The 26,704-nt window shown below is 34.8% G+C and overlaps 1 protein-coding gene across 1 annotated transcript in view; it reads left to right on the plus strand.

The window, feature by feature from the left end:
- LOC145246596 (uncharacterized) overlaps nt 1-26,704 on the plus strand; it is a 177,575-nt gene that overhangs the window by 14,599 nt on the left and 136,272 nt on the right. The gene's annotated exons all lie outside the window — the stretch shown is intronic.

Genomic DNA, 26,704 nt, shown 5'->3' on the forward strand with positions numbered 1-26,704 from the left:
TGTACGCACCTTCATTTAGTAACTCATGAGTCTCAGTTTATCAAGACGAAGACCCACTTCATAATAAGGTCTGAGAAGAATGCATAATCATTTATGACCAAGTTTTCATTACCATTAGACTTTAGATAATGAAAATGACATATTTTTTATTTAATTCTGTTTAGCATAGAAAAACATACACATGCCTTATAAATCTAGTTTGAAACGTGATCGCGCTACAGTAAAACAATGTCACGTAGTGTACGAAAAGGAACGTCAAACGTTGTGCCTCACTAGTTGTCTGGCTGCATCGATCCCAATTCTACTCCAATCTTTCTGGTCTCTCGCGGGGGACCTGAGAAAGGCAAGCTGACCAAACTGGAAACTGTGGTCAGCCGTCGCAAATTCAAGAATGACCTAACTACATTAAACTGTCGTAAAACTCATAATTACTCATAAAACTGTTTCTACATTAACTCTTAATATATCGACCTCTATTGTCAATTTTTTTTCAATTACTGTCACACCTTGATTAACAATCTTATTTCAGCTACCTTTGTGTGCGATTGATGAACAATTTCCATCAGCTTTGTTCTGCTGATAAATTTATTTCTTCTTTTAAGTTATATTTCTTCCTCTTTTTTATTTCCTACGATAGTATTACAATAAGTGGATTAGTAAACTGAATTATATCTGTTTATGAGTTTTTAATTGTTTGTTTGTTTTTTTTTTTACTCTCTTTTGCTATTTAAGAAATAAAATAAAACAGGCTTATTTTGTTGTATATTGAAGTGCGGGAGAGTAGTTACGCCGTGATTATGACGTCAGAAGAGAAAAGTTGGGTGGTTCTTTTTTCTATGTTAGAAGGAGACTAGAAACGGTTTCTTTCTGCAGCCGGGTAACTCTCACTTCTCTTATTTTGTCCTTTAGTCCTCACATTTTATGACCGATGTTTCTGACAAAGAGGGAAGAATTGCTGTTTTCTGTATCAGAATCTATTCCATCTAACACATCGTAGCAAGTTTTTGATCTTGAAGTACTATTTTATTTTACTTCCTTACATCAAGTGGCTTTTTACCTTGTCTGGAGCAATTTCGATAAAAAAAATTAAGTGAGAGCAAATGTCTCAACTACTGTACAATATCTGCTGAAAATAATGAAATTTGGATGCATCTTTATGACGATTGTTATCATGGTTCACGAAGATGTTTTACTTGGTAAGATTTAAATCAGGAATTTATTAATTTATTAAGATTTAAATCAGGAATTTATTCATTCATTCATTAAGATTTAAATCGGGAACTATTAATACTTGCTGCTTAGATTTTACGACGATGCCGGTAGTCCCAAGTGACGTCAAGTGAATATGGCGGTAGAGTTGCAAATAAAAATAACAAAAGCATTAGCGAATAAATTCTGAAAATATTTTCATTGAAGATGTATTTTTATGAACGTTATATAAAAGTAGAACTTACTAGCTGGATGCTCGGCGTTGCCCGGTCGTACAAACATGATATATTAATTTATGCAGATTGTGTATGAATTATTATGGAATCAATTCGCTAACGAATATTATGTATTACGAGGAATAATTTGCCCAGTGGACTAATGTAAAAATAAAAAATAATGATAATTTTGTTCATCAAATTCTGTCTGTTTTTGTTTACAATATCACGTCAGCTGATATTTGGGCTTGACGAGGAATGCCTGGGAAAAGTCATTTCTGACTAATGTTTCGTTTTAAAATATGCAAACGAAGAAATGATTTGCGGCGATTTTTAATGGTACTTCATGTGTAAGCGTATTGTACGATTGGGCAACGCCGGGTGATCAACTAGTAGTAGAGATACAGTAACTTCAGAATTGTTCTTTTTCTTTTACTGACCAGAAACTGCATATGAAAATCTGTTTCATCAGTGATTTAGGTCGATTATCTGTCCGCGTTTCATTCCAATGCAACGATTCAACGATTCTTTATAATTTAACCGAGGAAAACTTTTCTCTTCGTTTACTGATTTTACAGAGAAAGTAGAAATGATTCAATTCCCTCAAGCAATAAGTCCTCATTCTTCGACCCATTACACTTTAACCTGTTATACAAAACTCGTTCCAAAAGTAAAGTCTCCTATTTTTAAACTAAAAAGGTTGAAGAGCAATGAATACTGAAGTGATACCATTAAAATGAAAAAAAAATACCGTTTTGCTCCAGAATTTATTTTTCTATATAGTCATCGCCATTCTCAATCCATTTTTGCAATGCTTTTTGCAATAACGCATCTCTGTATTTCATACACGTCCATGACAGAGGTTGTTTTCTTAGAAGCTCACAGCGACTATATCTGCAACAGATAGATGAAACTTCCAGGTCATGAATGCAGATGTTCCGTCGTCATAACAATGCAATTTGCAATCTCTTCTGATGCATTCGGACCGAATTAAAAAGTTTATTTTTGGAACGCCCATCTTGTATCATCGGCCATCACATCATTTATTCGTTGATAAAAAAAACGGGTTCATTTAGTAACTATGTCCGTTTAAACTAAGATTCATAAGAGCAGAGCTATTAGAAGGCGGTTCCATTTAAGGTAATAGATATTTCGGTTTCTAATTAAAATCAAAAATGAAATGAATTAGCTAAGAAATCTGTTTCATCTTCGATTGAGCCAATCATTTTTCCCCTTTTTTGCTGACAAGAAATTCAGTTTATTTAAATCGATTTTCATATTTTACCTAATCAACACATTTCTCTTCTTTTGCTGATTTAGCAGACGGAGTTAGGGTGATAATCTTTAACTCTACTATTATATAAAAGTAACTTTGTGTGTGTGAGTTTCTTTCTTATAGGTTCCGAAACAGATTTGCCTATCTTTTGCAAATTGAAATTGCAAGATGAAGATAATCTATATTCCTGACAGTGTTCTTAGATATGTTTTGTACAGAAATTCATCCGATATGCATTCAAAATCGACAAAATCCGATTTTAAAGACAGTCTTTCTTTTCTTATAGATAAAAAATAATTTTTACATGGAAATATTTTACGTTACACCGGTGTAACACTGGCCGGTGTAACGTAAACTATTCCGCTGTAAAATTATTTTTTTCTTTTTATCTATAAGAGAAGAAAGACTATTTTTAAGATCGTCAAGCTCAAATATCAGCTGACGTGATATTGTAAACAAACAGAGACGGAATTTGAAGAACCACATTATCATTTTATTATTTATTTATTTATTTTTATTAATTAGTCAATCAGACAAATTATTCTTCAGAATATATAATGTTCAATAGAAGATTGATTCTCTAATAATACATACGCAATCTGCATAAATAAGGAATATCATACTTAAACGTATAGTATGACCTGGCAACGCCGAGCGTCCAGCTGGTCATAGTAATAAGTCCTATTTTTTTAATAGGAAATCACCGCTTATCAAGGCCGAAAAGGGCACTCGAATATAAGGGTTACGAAATAGGTTTTAAATCCTGAAAGGAAAACTGACAAAACTCTCCTTCACTAACGCTGTAACTCACAGCAACAACAAATCTCAGCTTCGTTGTTTTCTCTTCGATGTCAAACAATGAGCTGCTTATCCCTAATTCGTCCTTCTTAAAAAAGCTATTCCCCTCATATGCAAATAATTGCCACAAAAGGGATCCTGCTACGTACACGTTCTTTATTTCTTTTTTCCTTTTTCCCGACTCCCGCATCTAACATGCCAAATAGATGCGCTACTACTTGTGTAAAAAAGTTTCTTTATTAGAAGTGGCACACCCAGGTTATCAGTTCATGTCGTTAACCAATTAGCCACTATCACAAAAATGTTATTATTAATCGTTATAATCACAAATTTATTCTTTGACTTAGAGAAAAATATGGAATTAATATAGAGTAAGGTTTTGGTGTATTTTTAATTGCATTTTCACTCCAAACAAGGCACGGTGCCACTTTGATGTAGGAGGCTACTATCTGGGACATAATTTGCAGAAATACTGTGTAGGGAGTTGAACAGCAAGATATCTGTTTGCATTATACTTGGATTTGTGCATGTCAGTACAGTTGGGGAAGCAAGAAATCTGGAAGGGAATTCCACAGTCTAGCAGTTCTAGGGAAGAAAACTATTAGAGTAGAAAGCTTTCTGGCATCTGGGGATCTCTACTGTGTAGGGGTGGGATTTTGTAGCTTGTCGATTTTCTCGGTGGTATTCACGTAGTGGGGTACAAGGGCTTGTAGTTCGTCAGAGAAACTCCCATTAAAATACTTGTAAAACAGGCAGAAGGATGCAACATTTCGTCGATGAGACAGAGGTTGAAGCCTAGCTGACAATGCGGGACCTATTAGGTTGGCAACTCTCTTTTTAACTCTTTGTAAGAGTGAGAGACTAGTAGCAAATGTATCAGCCTAAATGTGGCAACAATACTCCAGACATTGGCCAATAGTGGCCTTGTAGAGGCACAAAACACTCTCAGACGTAAGTAATTTTTTTAGCACGGGAGAGAGAGCCCACCATTGGTGCAGCAGCCTTGGCAATACTTTCAATGTATCTGTTCCGACTCATGTTCCCTGTGAATGGTAAACCGAGGAGTTTGAACGAAATACTTTCAGGTAATGTATCTTGCACCATAGCCATTGTTAGTTTAAAAAGTTTCTTGCAATTATTAAAGGAAAGAAACTTAATCTTGGCCAATTGAATATGACCATCCATTTATGGCATCGCCTTGGATATGTGTTCATCCGTTTTCCCCTCGTCTTATAGAGTATTAACCGTACGTTAGATAATTGGTCTCGTTAATAAATGAAAATTCATTTAGCACTTTTCTACTTTGAACTTAGATTCATCAAAAGAGTGTTTTGAGAAAAGCGGTTTTATAAGAGTTACCACCGTCACTCTCCCTAGGCACATTTTCATGCGATATATAATTCATGGGATATATATTTCACACGCGGCAAAATTTCTGCAGTCTTTCAGAAAGGTGTCGGCGTTTTTCTACATATGTAACAGAGCGCGTATGGGCGCGCATGAGAAAATATTAGCAGCAGCCGTTAAAGCGCGTATGCAAATTATCAAGTATGCGCGAGCTTGCGTCACAAGAAAAGGAGAGAAAAATATACCACGTTATCAAGGGGGAGAAGCAAGTTCTGCACTGGGGAAAATAGACGTGCAAATACAAGGGTGAGAGAGAGCTGGTTAGAGCCAGTGCGAGGTGGCGAGGAGAAAGACTTTTAAAAAGCACATGTATATGCGAAAAGACTTTGGAAATATAATGAAATGCGTTTGTCCTGCAAAATGAACAGCGGAAGAAGCACGAATAAATGGATTTCATTTGTACTTTTAAAAAATACCAAGTCGGGTATTTGTTTCTTTCCTTTGTTTGTTTGTTTGTTTGTTCCTGCGACGGTACCCACGTTCCGCATACATCGCCTGGTATTCTCAAATCGTCACTACATCTGGTATTGAGCAAACTCAACGTTGCTTAACTTCGGTTATCTAACGTGATTATGCCAGATTACCACCTATTTAGATTATGTTAAAATCGAAGATAAAAATAATCAGATCGATATTTCCATCATCTCTAGAGACGCATTTATAAGCAAATAAATATCTATACAATTTGTATCCGTTATGGCGTAGGTGTTTCTCTTTGGTTCGGTTTGAGCAACCAGTTCACGAGATCGAATCTTTCTAAGAGAAAACTCGATGGGGAAAACATCTCAACATCTGACCTTACTCATTATACCAATCACTTGCAAAGGCTTATACAATAAGTATTCAAGTCATTAGAATAGAAAATAATTTCCGTTTTTATTTCTGCGTTTTATTTGCTTCAACTCCGGTTATACATTTTAATCAATTTCGTAATAATGCTAGAACACAATGGCAGAACACCTTTAATATGAATGAACATAAAAATAAAGTGAGCCTTTAATATGTCGGTTACTGCTTTAAAAACGAAGAAACGATCACTAGATTCAATGATCCTGTCTGATATTACAGTTCCTGTTCATTTTGCAGGATAAAATCCATGCAACTTTTTATTGATTAAATCGTTTGCTGAAGTGATTGGCAATTCTTATATTTATCACAGATTCAAACAACTTGATCGTGGTGCACAGGAGATTGATTAGTCAGTGCTGAGACGCAGAAGGTCGATATCCAAAACATTTACATAGTGGGAAAACTGAGGAAGCTTCCCAAGGTGATAGGAAACAGTTCTCGTTTATATAGCTTTGTAAGAATAGGAGTTAGTTCCGCCTGCAGTTTCTTAAGCAATATGATTGGAATGTTCTTAGGACAAGTCATGGGACGGATATATGAATGTCGCTCAGAGTGTTTGCAATCGTAATGGGAAATTCAGAGGATAAGTTATGTTTTATTTAATCCTGTGTTGGTTACGTGGGTGTTGCAAACATGGTTGGTCCAATTGTGAGTTTATACACCCCAATACAAAAACGTTTATAGTGTTATTATTTTGCTCAGGATATATGTACAGTCCCTGCGGAACAGTTTGAATTACTTGCAGCTTGTTGATATTAATATAAAATAATTCAATAAAATAAATTATAAAACAAAGGAAAATTAAGATATTACATTAGCTAAGCTTATAGTTACAAGAATGAAAGAGTAATAAATTGTAAATAAAATAATAATCCCATCAAAACTTATCATAAAGAAAATACCAAAACATATGAATTCCATATTAAATATTACAGAGTAGCCTAATGATACATAATATGCGCGTATATCTACAAATTTCTATTCCACTGGAAAAAATACAAAAATATATAAATCATAAAATCATACCTACGTTAGTCAACTAGTGGACACCCTAGAAGGATAAATCGACGTGTGCTATACCCTCACTGCGTAAGGAGATTACTGGGAGGGAGAAAAAGAAATGTTGTCAACTAAGAATTATGACCACTTAAGCAAAAACAAAGTGACAAAACAACCCATGAGACTAACACAGGGTTAAATCGCTTAATAAGCTGACCTTTACATAAAAAATTAAAATTATGTAATAGATTGTTATAACAATTGAAATGAAGATATAGACATAATGTTTAATAGCATTATATCCTGATTTTAATCTCCGTAAGAGATGAAAACTTGTACTGTTCGAGAAATTTTTTTGACTTCTCATGACGTAACGTATATCCCTCTTCCGGAAAGAATAAAGATTCAATGTATCCTAACACAATTAAATAAAAACAAGTTTTTTTTTTTTATCAGTGCAACTCACAAAGTATAATCTAACTAAATCATACTTTTTTTCTACACTCCTCATGCGATTAAGGTCGTTTATTCCTGATCTTATCCATGGGAAGAATTTTCGCAACAACCAAAGGAAAAAGAGAATATTCTTATATCCAGAAAAAAACATTTATTAAGATGGTTTGCGCCGCGTTTTCTCTTGCTAATTGCGGAGAACGTTACGGAACACGGACTCTGAGCATCTTAATTCATCATTGATCTTAAATGATTCTGTATACGTGCTTGTCTCCCCAAAACCTCTCATCAAACCAGCGTAACTCTCTTACCCCCTCCCTTTAAATCCATGAGGTTTAACGTCAACTTTTGAAAATGTAGCTTGCGGTGACATTGGATTGAATACTCACTGACGCCATGGACCTGGTTCTCAGTGTACATTACAACGCCATCTTTACAACTAAAATCATCAGACGAATACTAGCAAACGTGTTCTTTGATATTTAACATTCTTTCTTTCTCATACGAAATCTTCTATTGCTTACAATTCATCGACGAGGTATAGGTTCTTCACAATCACAAAATAACCAAATAGAGTCAAGCGTCTCCGTTCTTTTATTTATTTATTTGCTGACTGTTATCCTTTTCTTCATAATTATCACCACGTTTCGGCCAACTATTTCTCTGGCCTTCTTCATACTTTGAATACTGGGCCTCTTAACCGCATCCTCAGTAATTACTGCCTTCCATAGTTGTTGTCGTCTCGCCACATTTTGGCCAACTAATCCTCTAGCTTGCTTGGGGTAGGATTGAAACTACTATATTCAAACAACACTCACTTGGAACCGTAGAGATTCAACGCCTCTATCCAAAGCAGACCAGAGAATTAGTTGGCCAAACGTGGTAAGACGACAACAACTATGAAAGGCAGTAATTACTGAGGATACAGTTAAGACTCAGCATTAATATCCCATCACGGTTAAACACATAATGAAGGTCAGAGGAACAGTTCGCTGAAACGTCGTGAAACAGTAAATATAAAGATGAGGATGACAATCCGCAAACAAATAAATAAATTATTCATCTCAAAGGATTTCAATAATAAAATAATATATAATCTTGGATATTCTTTTCTCAAATTGTCGGTTGATCTATATATCGTAAGTTTTAAAAATGTATATGACAATTAAGTCATACAGAAGTTTCCACATTACATCATCATGAAAATTCGGCATGTTATTGCATAGAATTTATGTTGGTTCGTGTTTTTACATATTCTCGTGAAACTGGATTGGTTAGTCAGTCCATTAAATTATTTGTTATTTACACACTCATTTATCGTAGCCAATATGCGAGCGTTTATCAGGAAAAAAATTCATTTGATCTCTAATTGATCTGTTTCTTTGTTTTGTTTTTGTTTTGTTTTGTTTTTTTTTTTTGTTTTATTTTTGTTTTGTTTTTGTTTTTTGTTTTATTTTTGTTTTGTTTTTTTGTTTTTTTGTTTTTTTGTTTTTTTTTGTTTTTTTTTGTTTTGTTTTGTTTTTTTTTATTGTTTTTTTTTTGTTTTGTTTTGTTTTTTTGTTTTTTTTGTTTTTGTTTTATTCGGGTAGTGATCATGTACCTCTTTTCTTTGTATTAAGAAGTGATCTAGTTTTAATCTGGATTTATTTTATACTAGTGTATTTGTTATGTATTTTTTTATTTATTATTATTATTATTATTATTATTATTATTATTATTATTATTATTATTATTCATTCATTCATTCATTCATTCATTCATTTATTCGAGTTTTTATGTGCTGCAATCCTAAGGTAAAATTTATTTCACGTGTACATACGTTTGCTATTTTACTCTTGTAGTTTAATAAATTTTAAAGTTCTTAAAAGTTTAGGATAGCATATGTAAAAATTAAAATATAGCCTACACTGGTTGTCTAAGTTTATACATGTGTTTGCTTGCAGTACTATTGTGCCACCTTATTACCGACGATCGTGCAATTCTGTTTAGTTCTTAGTTATCGTTCGCTAATACTCTTTTTATTCGATGTTTCCCGTTTTTTCATGTTATCCTGTCATAGTAATATCTGCTTTTAAAATCGAGTTAGTAATATTTTTTTTATTATTCAGGTTTTCTTTGGAAAATATTGTGGCTTGGTAAACGATGGTTTTGGTTAGACATTTATTTTGTAGTGACAGAGAGGTTGCGTTCTACAGTTACAATATTTTTTGCACATTGCTAACATTTATATTTCAATTAGGTTTTACGTCATTACTTTTTCTAGTAATTATATTTTTTGTTCTTTGTGTTATTTTTGTTCTTAAGTTGTCATGTGAGTCACCTTTCTTATTAATTTTGTTAATTTCCTTTTATTGCTTCCATTTTAGGTGATGTCTTACCATCGAGCTCTGTCAAAGTGAATACTAAAAATAGATACACAAAATTTTATAGAAGATAAATAAAATAATATATATATTATACATATATGTTTCGTTAAACAACAGTGACTATATATGTTTGTTACTTTATATATATATATATATACGTATATATATACGCATATATATATACGTATATATATATACACGTATATATATACACGTATATATACATATATATACGTATATATATATACGTATATATATATGTATATATACATGTATGTATATATATATATAAATATATATATATATATATATAAATATATATATATATATATATATATATATATATATATATATATATATATATATATATATTCTATTTTATGTCGGGGCAAGTCACTAATAAAATTTATAATCTGTTTTACATCTCCCATCAGCCATCCAAGCGAGAAAAAAAATACATTTAACAAACATTAACATCAGAACCAAAAATTCTACAAATCGTCTTTGACCGAAAACAAGACCATAAAAATATGTCTGTGGCATGTTTGTTTCATTTCTAGCTTTCTTTTCTATTTATTGTAATGTGAGATTTTATTTGGCTTTCATTTCAATGGGAGAGTATTTTTTTTTTATATTTATCAATCAGTTTTTGTTATCCTTTTCTATGAGTGCGTGTTGTCTTCTGTTTTTTGCAATCTTCCTTTCTGCCCTCTCTCTCTCTCTCTCTCTCTTTCTTTCTTTCTTTCTTTCTTTCTCATGTGTATCTATCTATCTATCTGTTTGTCTATCTATTTATCTATTTATATTCCTCATCCTATCTTCTCCATTCCTGGCGCCGCTCCTTTTTATCTCTTCCTTCTTTTTTTCCTTCCTTTGTCGTTACCATGTGACTCAAATTTTTCCTTTTTCCTTTTGATTTCGTTATGTGTAAAGCATTTCTTTTTTCTTTTTACTTCCTTTCTAACTGACAAATAAACGTATATTATACAAACCTTCGCCTCGAGGAGAAGAACATATGTGTCGTAAGTCACAATCAAGCAAAATACATGTTTCTTATCAATGCAAATTACAAATCACACACCAACACTTGGAAGTCTTTTGTTCGAGATTATCTACATGGAACAATTCCTCACTCTGGATAAAAAGTCGAAAAACAACCAACGAAAAGAGAATATTCTGAATTTGAAGAAACCATTTATCTAATGTTATAGTCACTTCTTCTTTTGCAAGCGGTGGAGGGCACCCCTAGTTAATAGACAGCTGAACTCTATAACGCCTTAATTTATCGTTGATATTGTCACTATGCACAGGTATATTCGCTAAAATATCTCTCAACGAACTGGTTTACCTCTTCGTATTATTTTGATTCTTCGGACTACTGTTGTCATCTTAGGTGTTTTGTTTTCAGTTAATGTTACCTATGACCTTCTTCAAGGATTCGTGACGTAGTGGATAGAGTACTTAGTAAAATTCGGTTGTAAAGTTACACTATTCTAGAGATTGAAGGTTTAATCCTCAGTGCCGGCGACATTCAAAATATAATTGCGAATAACTAAGAACTCCTATCCAGTCATGGCTGACGAAATGAGAGCATGCCACCCTCATGAATTAAATAAAGCCTTTCGTTCAAAATTCTGTGCAGATTCTTGAGTTTGATTGAAAGATTCCCGAGTTCGACAGAAAGATTCAAGAGTTTGATAAGATACACTTAAAGAAGGTTGGAGGTTACATCGACCGAATCGTAAAAATGTCAGTCAAAATTAGAACAGTAGTCAGAAGAATCTAAATAATACAAATAATAGAAAATATTCATTAAAAGTTGAAGTCGCCTTCTCTTTTGCAAGCGACTGAATGGGCTTTGAGCTACAGAGGCCTTTAATCTCTTAATTTATCATTGATCTCGTTATTCTGTACACGTACGCTTTGTATCATACTCTCACAACGAACCAGTTTACCTCTTACACTGTCTGTCTTATTGAGGTACCTTGTGTCACTTCAGCTTGAGGTGTTTTTTTTTATTGCATACTTGCTGACCTCCTGACCTGAGTTCCTATATTTGGATGCAACAAAGCACCAATTCAAGTAAAGAATCGTAAATGTGAGTTTACATAAATTCTAGTAAAGAGATTTCTTAATAAAAAAACATTCCAAAACGAAAGGCAAATTTTACACAAACAAAATGTGCGAGTTTTTTTTTCTTCTAATATTTAGTTAGAATACGCATTTTAATAAATTTATCGCCAATGGACACATATTTGCAGAAACAAAAAAAATTGTAAGCACAAGAAACCTATAAGCAACGGGACACAATGCTACTGTAAATCTGTAGCTTTTTTTTTTACATTTTATTAATGTTATCGCCGACCTAAACTCGTTCTGATCTTGCATTGGCATTTGAATTCATATATCGCATCAGTGTTTTTTTAATATAAGGCAGACTATCTTAGAAAAAAGATCGAAAGGCAAATATTTGCCAAAAAAAACAAACGTAAAGAAACAGAAAAAACGGTTACACTTTTGATGATTTGCTTGTCCAACTACCGATTAGCTAATAACAGTAAGTGGGTATTTTGGAGACCAAAAGATGTGGAAGACTTCAATTCTGCAACATCTTTTTAAAGTCGTCTAGATCACGGTTTACCAAACTTCAGGACATCATAGAACCCTGAGCAGGGAAAAGCTTTTTCATGAAACACTAACAAGATAATTTCTAAAATAAATATAAAAAGACATTAATTTCAAACTTTAACGAATGATTTTGGGTTTCCTTGACTTAAGGCTTAAGCCAAGAGGAGTATTGCTTTTGACTTATGAAAATGTATGCCAGGTAAAGAATGCACATGATTGATGTATATGAAAATAAACTACGAATGATATCGACAATGAAAATGAATAGGTCGAAGAAAAGCACAATTAAAGATCTTTATTATTGTTCTTCTTAAATTAATAGCTAAAATCATGACAGACAGGGTTGTTTAGTACAAAATATGAAAAAGTTATCAGAAGTAATAAAAAATAGCAATGGAATTCGATATGGGTGAATAACTAATTCAGAATGAAACAAAATTTGATGACTAAAGTGCAGCTATTGTTTAGCAAATTCGGGCATGATCGAAGTATCTTGTTTCATATCATTTTCTGCATTCAGTCTATTTTGATATTTAGTTCTAGTAGCTGCATACAAGGAGAATAAGAAAACTTAAAGGCTTGATCTGCAATTTCTGGACATTCTTCAAGTAGGTTTATTCAAAATGTTCAAAGTTCAATTTCCTTCAATTTTGCTTTCAGCTCATAACTGGTTTAAATGGCTATTAACGGTTCACCCCCCTCTCTCTCTCTCTCTCTCTCTCTCTCTCTCTCTCTCTCTATATATATATATATATATATATATATATATATATATATATATATGTATATATATATGTATACATATATATATAGATAGATAGATGGATAGATAGATAGATAGATAGATAGATAGATAGATAGATAGATCTTTCTCTCTTTGAAGGCAGTTCTAGGAATCAAGAAATGGATTTTGAGTCCAGATAAGTTTTCAGCATTAGAAATAAAATATCTTTGAAATGTGTAACTGTGTTGCCTTGCAATAAAATATTTGTTTCGTTTAAATAAGCAAATATATCTGAAAGATAAGCCAGTCTTTGTATCCACACATTGTCCTTAAATTTGAAAGATAAATTGTGCTGGAGGTTATACAAAAACTCATAGACCTCTTCATGCAACTCATAAAACCTAAACAGCACTTTGCATCGAACGACAACGTGTAATATCAGTGCTTTATGAGTGCTTCTCGTGTCTTCACACAATAACAGATGCGATAATTAAGTGGTTTGGTCTGAATCACTTTATTTAAATATGGAAGGAGGCGTTTAATTGTAAGGGCATGTCGATGTAAGAAGCAGTGAATATGTACAATAACCGTTTTTTTTTTTTTGTGCGTGACACTACACCTAAAAGTACAACTCTTATCATTGCATATACTTGAACAATTCTGCCATGAAATGGCATGCCTCTCAAAAAAGGATTCAATTACTTGAAATATGTCTTCACCCTTTCTCTGGATCTTCAGAAGCTTGCACAATAACATGTCCTCTTCAATACTTCAATGCCAAGAGGAATTAATTAAAGGAGTAAAGCTGTCAGAATTTTTCACTCCAAATGGATGACTCCATTGACGTTTCGTAAAAAATATAATAAATTTATAACTTAAAAATTGCAGCATTAACGATTTTTTAAGTCAATTAATAACATTATATAATCAATTCTTAAGTGTGCAATATTTTAAGTTACTATTGTAGAAGATATATATATATATATATATATATATATATATATATATATATATATATATATATATATATATATATATATATATATATATATATATATATATATATATATATATATATATATATATATATATATATATATATATATATATATATATAGCACAATCACGTTGACTCACATGTTCTTGCCAGATCACCGAAGTTAAGCAACGTTGAGCCTGACGAGTACCAGATGGGTGACCATTTTGGGAAAATTAGGCACTGTATGTACCGTGCCGAGTCGAAGAAATTTTTAGGTTAGTATCCGGGGACGCATTAATTTACTGGGAGATATGCACCCTCAGTCTTCGTTAAGACGTGTATCTAGGAGAAAGAAACTTTGGTTGAGAACCTGCAGTCTACTGTATACTCTGTCCTGTGGCAATCATCTGCACTGACAAATTGTAAGCAGTAATACCAAAAAGTGTGGTTGGTTCTACACATAGCCTTCACCACTATAAACAAATCATCTGTGTGTATTGCCGAGCAACTTAGTTGTTGTGGCGGAATCTCATACGTCCAAATCGAAAATGTAGTCCATTATACATGCAGCGTAATCACGTTTTTATTGAGGTTAAGCAACACTTACCCTGGCTTGTACCAGACGGTGAGATTTATTTAAGAATACCAGGCGCTGTATGTAGGAGGACGTTGACATCTCCCGGCAAAAACTGCGAAAACCTAAATCGTTATCTCTCCTGACCGGGATATACACGCAGCTAGGAACTGCTTGTAAATTTTATATTCCCACGAAACTTCTACGTTTGTATGAAGCCGATTTAACTCGATATGGTTAGATTCGCTTTGGCTGAGGGAGTGGACGTCCAAAATAGCCTACAAAAATGTCTGCTAATGTCGGTGCTAAGGTACTCCTATGAACACTCTATTAACCTGACTATAAACGATATTCTTATCTCTACTATTATATGAATTAACTTCGTGTGTGAGTTCCCCATAGGTTCCGAAACGGTTGAAATTTTTACACTAAGCTATTTAATATGTCTGGCAGTGTTTTTAGATATATTTTTTTACAGAAATTCGTCAGATAAGTATCGACAATCGAAAAACTCCGATCTCAAAAATAGCCTTTCTTTATTTTTTTTATTTTTTACATGGGGGTCACCACTTATCAAGACCCGAAGGCCACTAAGGGGTAAGGGTTATTGCGTGTACAGTAATCAATGAGATAGTATTGTAGTACTCATTAGTAGTGGGGGTTTTGATAGAGTGTCTTACTTAAGGGGGCGGTTTGTCAGGAATTTGTTTATGTTGGACTTGAAGACGTCCAAGTTGTAGTCAGGTGGGAAACGGGCAAGCGGCAAAGAGTTCCACTGGCGTACAGTTCTAAGAAAGGAGCTTTGTTCATGGAATCTACGTTTGGATTTAGGCACAGATAGAGAGTGGGAAAAATTATTGACAGTAGTATTAGCCAGACGGGTGTTTCTCGTGAAAGATTGTCGAGGGGGGACGAGAGATTGGAGCTCAAACGAGCTCTTTCCATGGAAATAACGATAAAACAAAGACAGGCTTGCAACGTCTCTTCTGTGGGAGAGAGGTTGCAGGGTAGAGAAAAGGACATCCTCTCCACTAAACCACGAAGTCTATTTTGTCCTCTGTCAAGGCAGGATAGGCTGTTTTTAGCAGCTCCTTCCCAGATGTGGCAGCAGTACTCCATCCTTGGACGTACTCGGCTTTTATACAGATAGAGAATTGCATCAGTAGTGAGATATCTTCTGGAGCGGTAGGATCCCACCATCTTTCCCAGCGTCCCTGGCAACAGATTTGATGCATGTGTTCAATTTCAGATCATGAGTAAAGGTCAAACCCAGAAGCTTGTCAAAACATGGAGCCTCACAAAGACGAGAGCCATCTATTTCAATTGATGCCAGATGGGGATCAGAGCGTTGATGATGTAAAGATAGAAGCTTGGTTTTGGATGCATTAAAAGTGACCAGCCACCTATTCCCCCATTGTACCACGTGCTCAAGATCAGAGGAGAGAGAATCAGAGAGAACTTTGTCATTTACGGCCGTTGATGTGTTACCATAGATGGTCGTATCATCAGCAAAGATGTCAACGAATGATTTAAGTATGTGTTTTGGGAGATCATTGATGTAGATCAGGAAGAGAGTTGGGCCCAGGATGGACCCCTGGGGGATTTCAGCATTAATACTGTGGGCCTCTGATTTCTGCCCATCAACCACTACTCTTATGAACCTATCAGAGAGAAATGATTTAATGATTGAGAAAACATTTCCATTAATACTGTAGCTGGAAATCTTGTAAAGTAGACCTTTATGCCATACCTTATCGAAGGCCTTCGATATGTCAAGAGCAATTGCCCTGGAAAGGAAACGTTTGTCAAGAGATTCACTAATCCTATGTGATATAACCTTTAGCACATCTGCTGTAGATCTTGCAGAGCGGAAACCATATTGCATGTCATTAAGAAGGTTGTTTCTGTTGAGGTAGTGAGACACCTTTTTTATTTTATATGGATTCCAACAACATATTCATGACACACAGGAGACTTATTGGTCTGTACTGAGAGGGAGATGACTTATCACCTGAATTCTTAAATACATGGCATACTGATGAGGTTTTCCAGGGTGTTGGAAAGCACTTCTCCTTAAGGCAACGCTTAAACAGTTTGGTAAGTATGGGGGCAAGTTCTGGTTGGAGCTTTTTCAGCACTATAACTGGAATGCCATCATTCAGGGCCAGTTGCTTTACTTAAATAAAGGTTCTTGATAAGCTTGGCGACCTCACGCACAGATATTTGTATGTTGTACAACGTGTTGCCTTTTTTTACACAGTGGTCACCACTTATCAAGGCCCGGAAGCCACTCAGGGATAAGAGTTATTGCAAGAACATTACGTTAGTGTGGAGATTTGATGAAGTGTTTACTTAAGGGGGCGGTTCATTAGGAATTTGTTAACGTTGGACTTGAACACATCCAAGTTGTAGTCGGACTACAACTTGGATGTCTTCAAGTCTAATGTTAACAAATTCCTAATGAACCGCCCCCTTAAGTAAACACTCCATCAAATCTCCACACTAACGTAATGTACTTGCAATAACCCTTATCCCTGAGTGGCTTCCGGGCCTTGATAAGTGGTGATCACTGTGTAAAAAAAAAAAAAAAAAAAAAAAGGTGGGAAGCAGGCAGACGGAACAGAGTTCCACAGGCGCGCAGTTCTAAGAAAGAAGCTTTGTTCATGGAATCCACGTTTTGATTTAGGCACAGATAAAGAGTGGGAAAAATTTTTGACAGTAGATTAGGCTATACGGGTGTTTTTCGTAAAAGATTGGCGAGGGGGGACCTGAGATTGGCGTTCAGACGAGCACCTGCCATGGAAATAACGATAAAACAAAGATGGCTGGCTGTTAGGTTTTTGTTGGAATTTTTTAGATGGTATGAATTGGTCTATGCCTACAATTAACCATTCGGTCAGATCTGATACTATAGAGGACACTTCCTTTTTAAACATGGAGTGCAGAGGTAAATCAGATATGAATGTACGGAAGCTATCCCAGTCTGCCATAGAGTATCGGTATACAGTACGGTGGGGGGATACGTCTGGGGACTTATTACATTTTGTTTTCATCTTAACTAATACGACGGAGTTGTCGGAGGATCCCAGAGGAGAATAAACGGAACATGAGCATAGCTCAGGGGAAGTTGAGAGAAAAAGATCTAGGAGGCTTGCATATTGACCGGGTGTATCGGGCACACGTGTGGGCTCGCGAACAATCTGAGTGAGGTCATAAGCAATGGCAAAATCATGACAAAACCTCCCCTCATCGTCTGTCTTATTTGAATGGGTCAGCCATTCCACGTTATGGACGTTGAAGTCACCACAGATGTGGATGTTAGCCGAGGGGTGTGCAGACAAGATATGGTCTATTTTCTCAGATATGCTCTTAAAGATAGTAACTCCGCTGTTGTGGGGCCGATAGAGGGCACATATAAATGCAGTGGTGTTAGCAAGTGCAACCCGGAAGCACATATAGGGTAAATTAGAATCTTCTGTAGAGATATCCCTGCCACACGGGAAGCCATCTTTATTGTAGGCGCATATTTCATGCCCATGGCGATCTTGGGGGGCAGATTTAGCTGTTTAATTAGAGTATCCGTTAATTTTGAACTCATCTAGGGAAGTGGTCGGACCTATTTCAGTTTCGCTTAGAAATAATATGTTCGGTTTCGTCTCCTGTAATTGGGTTTCAACCTCTGGAAGGTTGGAACGTAGACCCCTGATGTTGGAGAAGGAGACCTGGTAGTAGGGGTCTACGTTGGAAGATGGGGTTCTAGGTTTATTCGAGTTTTTTTTTTCTGGAGATATTTCATGTTGAGGTTTTGGGAATTGTGGAAACAGGTCGGCATATTTGGCTAGAGCAGTACAGAGAGGGAAAGTAAGAGAGAAAAAGAGAGGATTTTTTTTGTTTTTGTAGCACACGAAAAGGTAAAGCCGTAACAATTACCCACTAGAATAGCATCGAGAGGCCCCACCAGAGACTACTGCATGGTCCAGATCCACTGACCAAATGGCAATACAGCAGTTCCAGTACTTTGCGCCTGCTGATAGGACAGCCTCCTTAGTGGTTAATCTAAGGTTCGGGTCCCTGACTATCAGGCGGATAACGTCAGCCCAGACAAAACGTTTACCTCCAGCACCCTTACTAGTCACATGGCCACAAGGATAGACATAGAGACAGAAAAATTTCCCACATCTCAGATTACTACCTGTTATAGGATGAAATACAGGAAGTTGATGGTCATTGTCGCATAGGGTAGAATTAGCTGCAAAGTTCTTGGCAAATAGTCTGGCCTTATCTGATGCTGACGAGATGACCTCAGGTCCATTGATGATAGTTGGGATAGAACGCACGCTTCTGTTCAAGATCCTGTTTGCTATTTGCCAGAACTGGTGGGAACCAAACCGCTGCTCAGCTACTTTGGATTAAACAGACTGAGCATATAGCTCTCTTGCATGTTTTATTATAGATAAAAAATAATTTTACAGGGAATATTTTACGCTATACCGGCCAAGGGAAGTAATAACATCTTAATAAATCATTTCTTCTTAAAAAAAACTAAATTATTGACGTCTGGAGATATAGCGTAGTGGTAAAGCATTCGACTACAGATGGAAATATCCCTTGCTCAAGAACAAATGTACCTCACCATTTTATTTAATTTTTTTTTCTTATTAATGAGTTCAATTTACGATAAAAGAAGAGTACCATTTAAAATCGCCGCAAATCATTACTTCGTTTGCATATTTTAAGATTAAACGTTAATCATAAGTGACTTTTCCAGAGTATTCATCATCAAACCAAATATCAGCTGATGTAATATTTTAAACAAGACAGAATTTTGTGAACGACATTATCATTATTATTTATTTATTTATTTATTATTTTATTTATTTATAACTACTTTTGTATTTTTATTTTCTTTTATTACTTATTTATTTATTTATTTATTTGCGAATTAGTCCCCCGGACAAATTATCTCTCGTATTATATAATATTCAACAGAGGATTGATTCTAATACGCAATCTAAATAAATTGCAATATCATGTTTAAACGTATTGTACGACCGGGCAACGTACGGCATTCAGCTAGTAGCTAGTATATATCCCTTTAAAGCGTTAATGTATCAATATGTTTCTCTTACCTATGTGCCTAATTGAGCAGCTCACAGTATATGTGAGTTTTATAAATTATTAAATGGACTAAAAAATAGATTGTGGTTCAGATACTTAAGAAAATATTCTGCAGTCCACATATTTAATATTGCCTCATTGAAAATTCTTTACGAACTGACAGGTGCCACCAATCTCTTCGGCACATAAAATACGCCATTGCGACAAAGAATAATCAAAAGTAAAAAGCATTCGATGCTATTAAAAAAGAAAAAATATTTTTCTATCAAATCAATCGGTTTACCTGTAAGCGGATTAGATTAACGATTGGATTAACGATTGGATTAACGCAGTTTATGAATGTGAGAATTTGTTGTATGGGGTTAAAAAGATCTCATATCGTCAAAATCAAAAACTCCACTTGTAATCTAATTGTCTTGATTTAAATTATATTTGATTCTGTATTGGAGAAATTAACTACATTTTATAATCTCTGTGAGAAACTGCTGTCTGTCTGTTTGTATCGATATTTGTATAGATATTTGCATCGATATTTTCGTATCTTCTGATTACTTTTACGTTATTAGACCTAGGAATTTTATATTTTGTATGTATGACACCCTATCTATGCTGTTTCTAAAAAGACAAAATAAATTGAATGAGAAATAAACTATAATTTATAATCTTTATGAAAGACTGATCTATGTATGTCTGTATGTATGTCTTTCTGCCTGTCTGTATCTCAATATGTCTTCTAACTATTTTCATGCTATTAGACCAAGAATTTAATGTTTTGCATGACGGACATCCTACATATGCTAAAAAGAAAAACCAAAACACTATGAATGAATAATTAACTGAACATAGTGCATATGAGCGCTTGGGAAAATATCAGCAGCAGCGAAAGATAGCTGGCTTGCGAAGAGATTAGCAGTAGCAGTAGCCGACAAGCGCGCACATGCAAATTAGGAAGTGTGCGCGAGTTGGCGCGCCAAGAAAAAGGGAAGAGGGAAACTACGTGCTCGAAGAGGAAGCGAGGAGCGACGTCGAAGAAAATGGACGTGTAATGGCGAGAAATGGCTTGCAACGGTCGGCGTGAGGTCAGAGGAGAAAAGTGTACACCGGGCGAGATGGAGGACGGCGAGAGACTTTTAAGCTGGTGTCAAGATGGGAGAAAAACGGTAAAAAATGCTTTTTTTACAAAAGAAAAAAATACCGAAATTTGTAATTGCAACGTTATAGAATCATAATTTTGAATCTCTGAGAGGCCGATGTCTGCTGTATGTCTATAGGGTTTCACTTATTTTAGGCTATTAGACTAATGAATACAGATAAAATAAAATCAGAAGGAAAATAAAGGAATGCAAAAGCACATGGAATGAAAAAGAAAATATAGAATGATAAAAGAAAAAGAGAGAAAATCAATGAAAAATAAATCACAATGTAAAACGAAAAATTAATGATAGAAGCATGAATGATAAAAGAAAAATATAGAAAAAAAATGTAAAAAGAAAAGAAAAGGAAAAAGAATACATAAGACATAATAAAAAAGAAAGAAAGAAAGAAAAAAGAAGGAATGGAATGATAAAACGGATTAAAGTTTGTATGAATGACACCATACCTAGGACGAGCAAATCTCTGATTTAAAAAACCATAAAGCGGGAGACCAGTACCCTCATTAAGCTGGTCTGCGGTTTAATTTGTTGCTGGCTATCTTGCTCTTGCTTGTTGCTGGATCTCAACATTTTGAACCGAGAGAGAGACTTAGCTGTCGTACAAAACTAAGACTCTGTATCATCATCTTTGTATAGATACTCCCTCAGGCATTTGGGCTCATGGATTTTAAATGTCTGAGGGAGTGGCACTCGTCTGACAAGACGTTGCAATCATCATCATACCTAGGACGATTGCTTTAATAAATAACATGTTTCTGACAATCAAACAAAGTTAAGCATATTGCGTCTAGTCTATATCTATAAAAGTGAGAATGTCTGCGTGAGAAAACACTTCTCAACCTATATGCTCAATGATTTTTTATGTATAAAAAGTATTAAAACTTTTTAATCGGTTTTCACCCGGAACAAAAGGGCAGCTAAGTTGAAAATTTGGTACTTGTGGAGGAGTCATTGCATTTTTATCTGTTTGTCAACTGTTTCACCAAGTTTGAAAACATTATTAAAGATCTTGGCAAGCTCGTCTTATGGTTATCATAGTTGGCCCACTGTCTTTTAAGTTTTGGTTTCGATCTCTGTTCCAGTATATTTTTTTTACTTCAAAGAAATGAACTGTTTAGAAAAAAAAAACATACTCGCATGCACATGTTTCAGTTTCTTCACGTTTTTTTTTAATTTTTTTTACTTCATTTTTTAAAGAAATTTAACGTTGTGTTTAATACCTGGCAACGCTGGGTACATCTTCTAGAATATTTACAACATGATTTGATTTGTATGACCCCTGTGCTTTACAGCATATCAGCGATTTTAGTTATTTAATGTTAAAAAGTAATTAATATTGCAAACAATAGCTTAGGAAACATTAATTAAACAGAAAGAACTTGTATATCCATTTATATCTTCTCTTATATATAATATTTTGACTGCAGAAATTCGCCTCTGGACCAAAGTATCGAAGATTTGCAATAACAGTCGCCACATACTAATTCATTAGGTCTAGGCTATAAGCCACTATTTTATGTAATTTTCGAACACAATTACAGGCTGATTAAGTCGTTATAATGAAATTCTACATTGCACCCGAGGAGCAACATCATCACAATCGCGACATCTAGGGAGGAAAAAGTTTCTATTTTTCTTTATAAATATTTAGTCCTCCGCCTGCTACCAGTTGACACCGGGACCTATTCTATATTTTCCTACAATACTTGCATTGCACCCATCGTAACTGGTTATTCCCTACATACACATAACCTAATCTTTCTATTACCCGATTAAAAAATAATAAATTCTCTCTTCTCAAAACCCTCCCCATCTGATTGGCTGAGACCAGCAAATTCTATTATTCCAGAATTCACTTCTTCATACATAAATTAACGCACGGGTAGCATTAATTATTTTTCGATTTTGGTGCGTCTTTTAAATCCTTACACGATGGCATTTTCTTTTAGTTTTGTTTTCGATTATTTTGGGGGGGTGTTTTTATTATCTTTTTTTTACTATTAATGTAGAAGATTTTACTCACTTATATATTTTTATACGCTTACCTAGTCTTCAATCATGTTACTTATTGTGTCAATCACTTACAACCCTTACACGATGCTATTTTTTGCTTCGTTTTCATTTACTGATAAACAAAGCATAAATACTTTATTTTAATATAAACAGATTATTAGACGCAAAGACTGAAATAAAACAAGAAAAAAATCATTTTTCTTAATTTTTCATCATGTTTTATTTGCCTAGATTTACGCCAGTCGAGGCTGCCATATTGCTGTTATAATTTGGCCTTTCAAAAGTTTGACAAATTTGGCCTTAAAACGGCCAATCTGTCAATCAAAGATCAAAATTCTCAAACACTTAGGCAGCCTCTAATGTCGAACATTAGTCTCATAAAATGATGAAAAAATAATGATGGAATTTTTTTCTGATTTTATTTCAGTCGTTGGGCTTAATATAGAAATAAATTTTATATAGAAATAAATTATAATTTTTGTATCTGTCAAATCCTTTAAGTTGCTAAACTGCAAATTTACCCCAAATTACATTGCCTACGGAAACACGTATTTTTTTATATGTTTGTTTTGTGTTTACTTCTCTTTTCCGTACTCATTATCGACACTACTCATAAACTATTTTTTATGTAAATTTTTACCTTAGCGCCACCTCCACAGTTTCCTTTAAAATGACGACATTAATGGGGTTTTGACTATGTTGATTCAGACAATCTCTTTTAACCTTGGCGGAGACAAGTAGTTTTCGAGATATAAAGTCATGTATTATGCACCGTAATTCAGTGGCCACCAGATTTGTACGCACGCATTATAAACAAATCTATTTTTCTCCGCCAAAATTGCCACCCACCCCCAATTTATTTTTAGTTTATCGGCTTTTACGGGTGGGTATGCTGACAACGAAAATCAAGGTTAAATTCCGAGCAAATACTTTGGCAATCTCTCTCATAAAAGGGGTGTCTATTCTGAAAGCCGTTCTTACCGTGGTATGGTCGGGGTATCTATTGCGAAAGCCTTTCTTAACATTACAACGTTAGGGCTGTCTATTCCGAAAGCCGTTCTTAACATTAGGTCGTTGGGGTGTGCCACCACCAACAACAACAACTGGTTTAATTTTTTACGAGGGGGTATGCTTCCTCCGGCCAACGCCGGTTAACGGCTCGTGCTAGTTTCCAATAAAATTCACAATACCTTCTGCAAATTAACCATATTTTTTACATTCAAATTTCAGTCTGTTTCTGACTTATTCTCCATTTTTGTTCAATAAGATGCCCGATACTTTCGTGATCCTCTCATCACTAGTATTTGTAACCCTGATATACCAGACTTCATTCTTCTGTATTTTAATCCGTGTGATTATCTCAAAGATAATATTTACAGAAAAAAAAAAACAATTTTCAGACTATTTCTTAACCGCACCATAATACTCAATGCACAAGAGAAGAACGTTACATTAATGCAAGAGTGCATCAGGGGTGAATCCTTGGACAACTATGATTCCTGATATTCATAAACGACCCCCTAATAATATTGTGTCAGACATTGGTATATTTGCTTATGATACAACGCTCTATAACATGCACGATGAAAGAACAGATGTACATAAATCTAAGACAATGGCAGAATCATTAGAAAATGAACTCCAAACCGTAGTGGAACGGGACAGTAAATGTATGGTTACATTTTTGCTAGTAAGACTAAGTCTCTCTCCTTAACAATCTTCAACCACCAATATTCATGACAAATAACACCCTACCTTAGAATTCTTCCTTGATACACCTCGGCCAAACATTTGTGGGCAATATTAACTGGAAAAAATACATTAAGGATATTGTAAAGGCTGCTGGAAAGGAGGTTGGCTCCCTCTATCGAAATAGAAGACTACTCTCACATGAGAGTATCCTGTAGCTCTATATGGTCACTATTCGCCCATGCATATAGTATTGTGGCCACATCTGGGCTGATCCCTCTTGGATTGGGTCCAAAAAAGTGTTTTCAATATAATAGGTTCCACTTTGTCAACTAAGCTCCAGACACTGTCTTATCACCGCAGTGTTGCATCTCTGTGTCTATTTTACAAATATTTTAATGGAATGTGTAGTAGTTCAAACGTAACATAAACCAACATCTTCTTAATCTTTCCTATGCCTGATCCAAAATAGTAACCCCTTGCGTCCTAGCCGTGATATGCCTTGTTAGGTATGAATACGAGTAAGACTAAATAATTAAGGGCAGTGCTAATAAGGCCTAAGTCTTTTTTTTAATCTTTTACTCGTATTTCATTTCCATTTGAACATAAAGGCTACCATTTGGGATCATGTAGGGTGTTGGTAAACGTGATATCCGTTCGTATTACATTTAAATTTCAACGTTGTAATATAGTCAGGGAAGCAGGAAATTCTCAAGTGTAGAATCAAGGGAAGAATCTATTAGAGTAGAAAGCTTCTCGTCATCTAGTGTATTTTACAGCAGGGTTTCACAAACTTCAGGACAACCTGGAGCCCTTGAGCATGGCTAAGTTTTTTCACGGAGAACTAACAAGATAATTTCTAAAATAAATATGAAAAACATTCATTTCAAATCTTAACACTAACTAATGATAATGTTTACAACCACATTTTGTTTTTGATTAATCAAAAATTGTTGCATTTTTTAAATTTATTTTTTATTTACTTTTTCATGAACCATCCTGAAACATTTTAAATCTGTAGTTATGTATCATATCTCTTTCCAGCCAAAAAAGATAAAAAATTAAATGTCTGCAGCCATTTAATTTTTCCATATAAAGCATTTGGTCCTCTTTAAGTAAGAGCTTCCGGGGCAACTCAGCCTCACCCACGGAGCCACAAGCCTCCGTGGACCCCACTTTGGAAAACCCTGTTCTACAGTAAAGAGTTAAGATTTTTCCGCTTGTCGAATTAGTTGGAAGTATTTAGGCCGAGGGAGGCACAAGTGAGAGCACATTTCATTGAAGTACTTGGAAAACAGTCACAATGGTTCAGCATTGCGACGATGCGACACATTATAGAGATTGGGTCATATTGCGGATCGATTAGATTTGAGACTCTGTTTTTGGCCCTGCCTAAGAGCAAACTACTGATAGTTGAATTACAACTCAGCCCAGATGTGACAACAATATACCATGCATAGGCGAATGGTAGCTTTATTAAGTTATTGATAATTTTGCTCATCGCATTCAAATGTGTCTATAATGATCGATGGTCATCAAAGACTTTTGGACATCGGTGGAACTTGGTGGACAAATTAAGTATGGACTGAAGTTTTTTGTACCAAATATAGTTCGATTGCAGAAACGATTAAGACAATGACTATGATTATGAACTATAACGTTTCTAATTTATTTTTTTTTTTTGGTTATATGTATCATTTGGATTCATCGGCCTACTGTTCTCATATTGAGTGTGATTTTCACAAGGTTTCGGTCGACGTAACCTCCGACCTTCTTCAGGTGTATCTTATCGAACATGACAATGTTTCCGTCAAACTCGGCAATTTGAACAGAATTTCGAACGGAACCCTTTATTTACTTGACAGAGGTAGCATGCTTTTGTTCCGTCAACCATGACCGGATAGAAGTTCCAAGTAATTCGCAATGGTATTTGGAGTTTCCCAGCAGAAAGTATTGAACCTTTAACCTCCAGAAGAGTGTAACTTACAACAGAATTTTACTTTATTCACAACGTCACGGTTACCTGTGGAAATATTATGGAGTGCAATTATCACAGTAAACATGGAGGTTGTACGTGTTGAAGTAGATAAGGACAGAGAAAAGGTGTGCCAAGTTTGAATCTAGTTCCATAGCTAATCTTTCACTTATGGATGTTACCTATTCATTTTTTTCAGTGTTGGGGCAAATTATAAAATCGGTAAGGTTGATTTTAAAATTAAAACACGAAAAGCATTCATAGTATCGTTTCTGCAT

The sequence above is a fragment of the Euprymna scolopes genome, chromosome 24 (assembly GCF_053919585.1).
Source record: "Euprymna scolopes isolate OS-2025 chromosome 24, ASM5391958v1, whole genome shotgun sequence".
In the NCBI taxonomy this organism is placed as follows: domain Eukaryota; kingdom Metazoa; phylum Mollusca; class Cephalopoda; order Sepiida; family Sepiolidae; genus Euprymna; species Euprymna scolopes.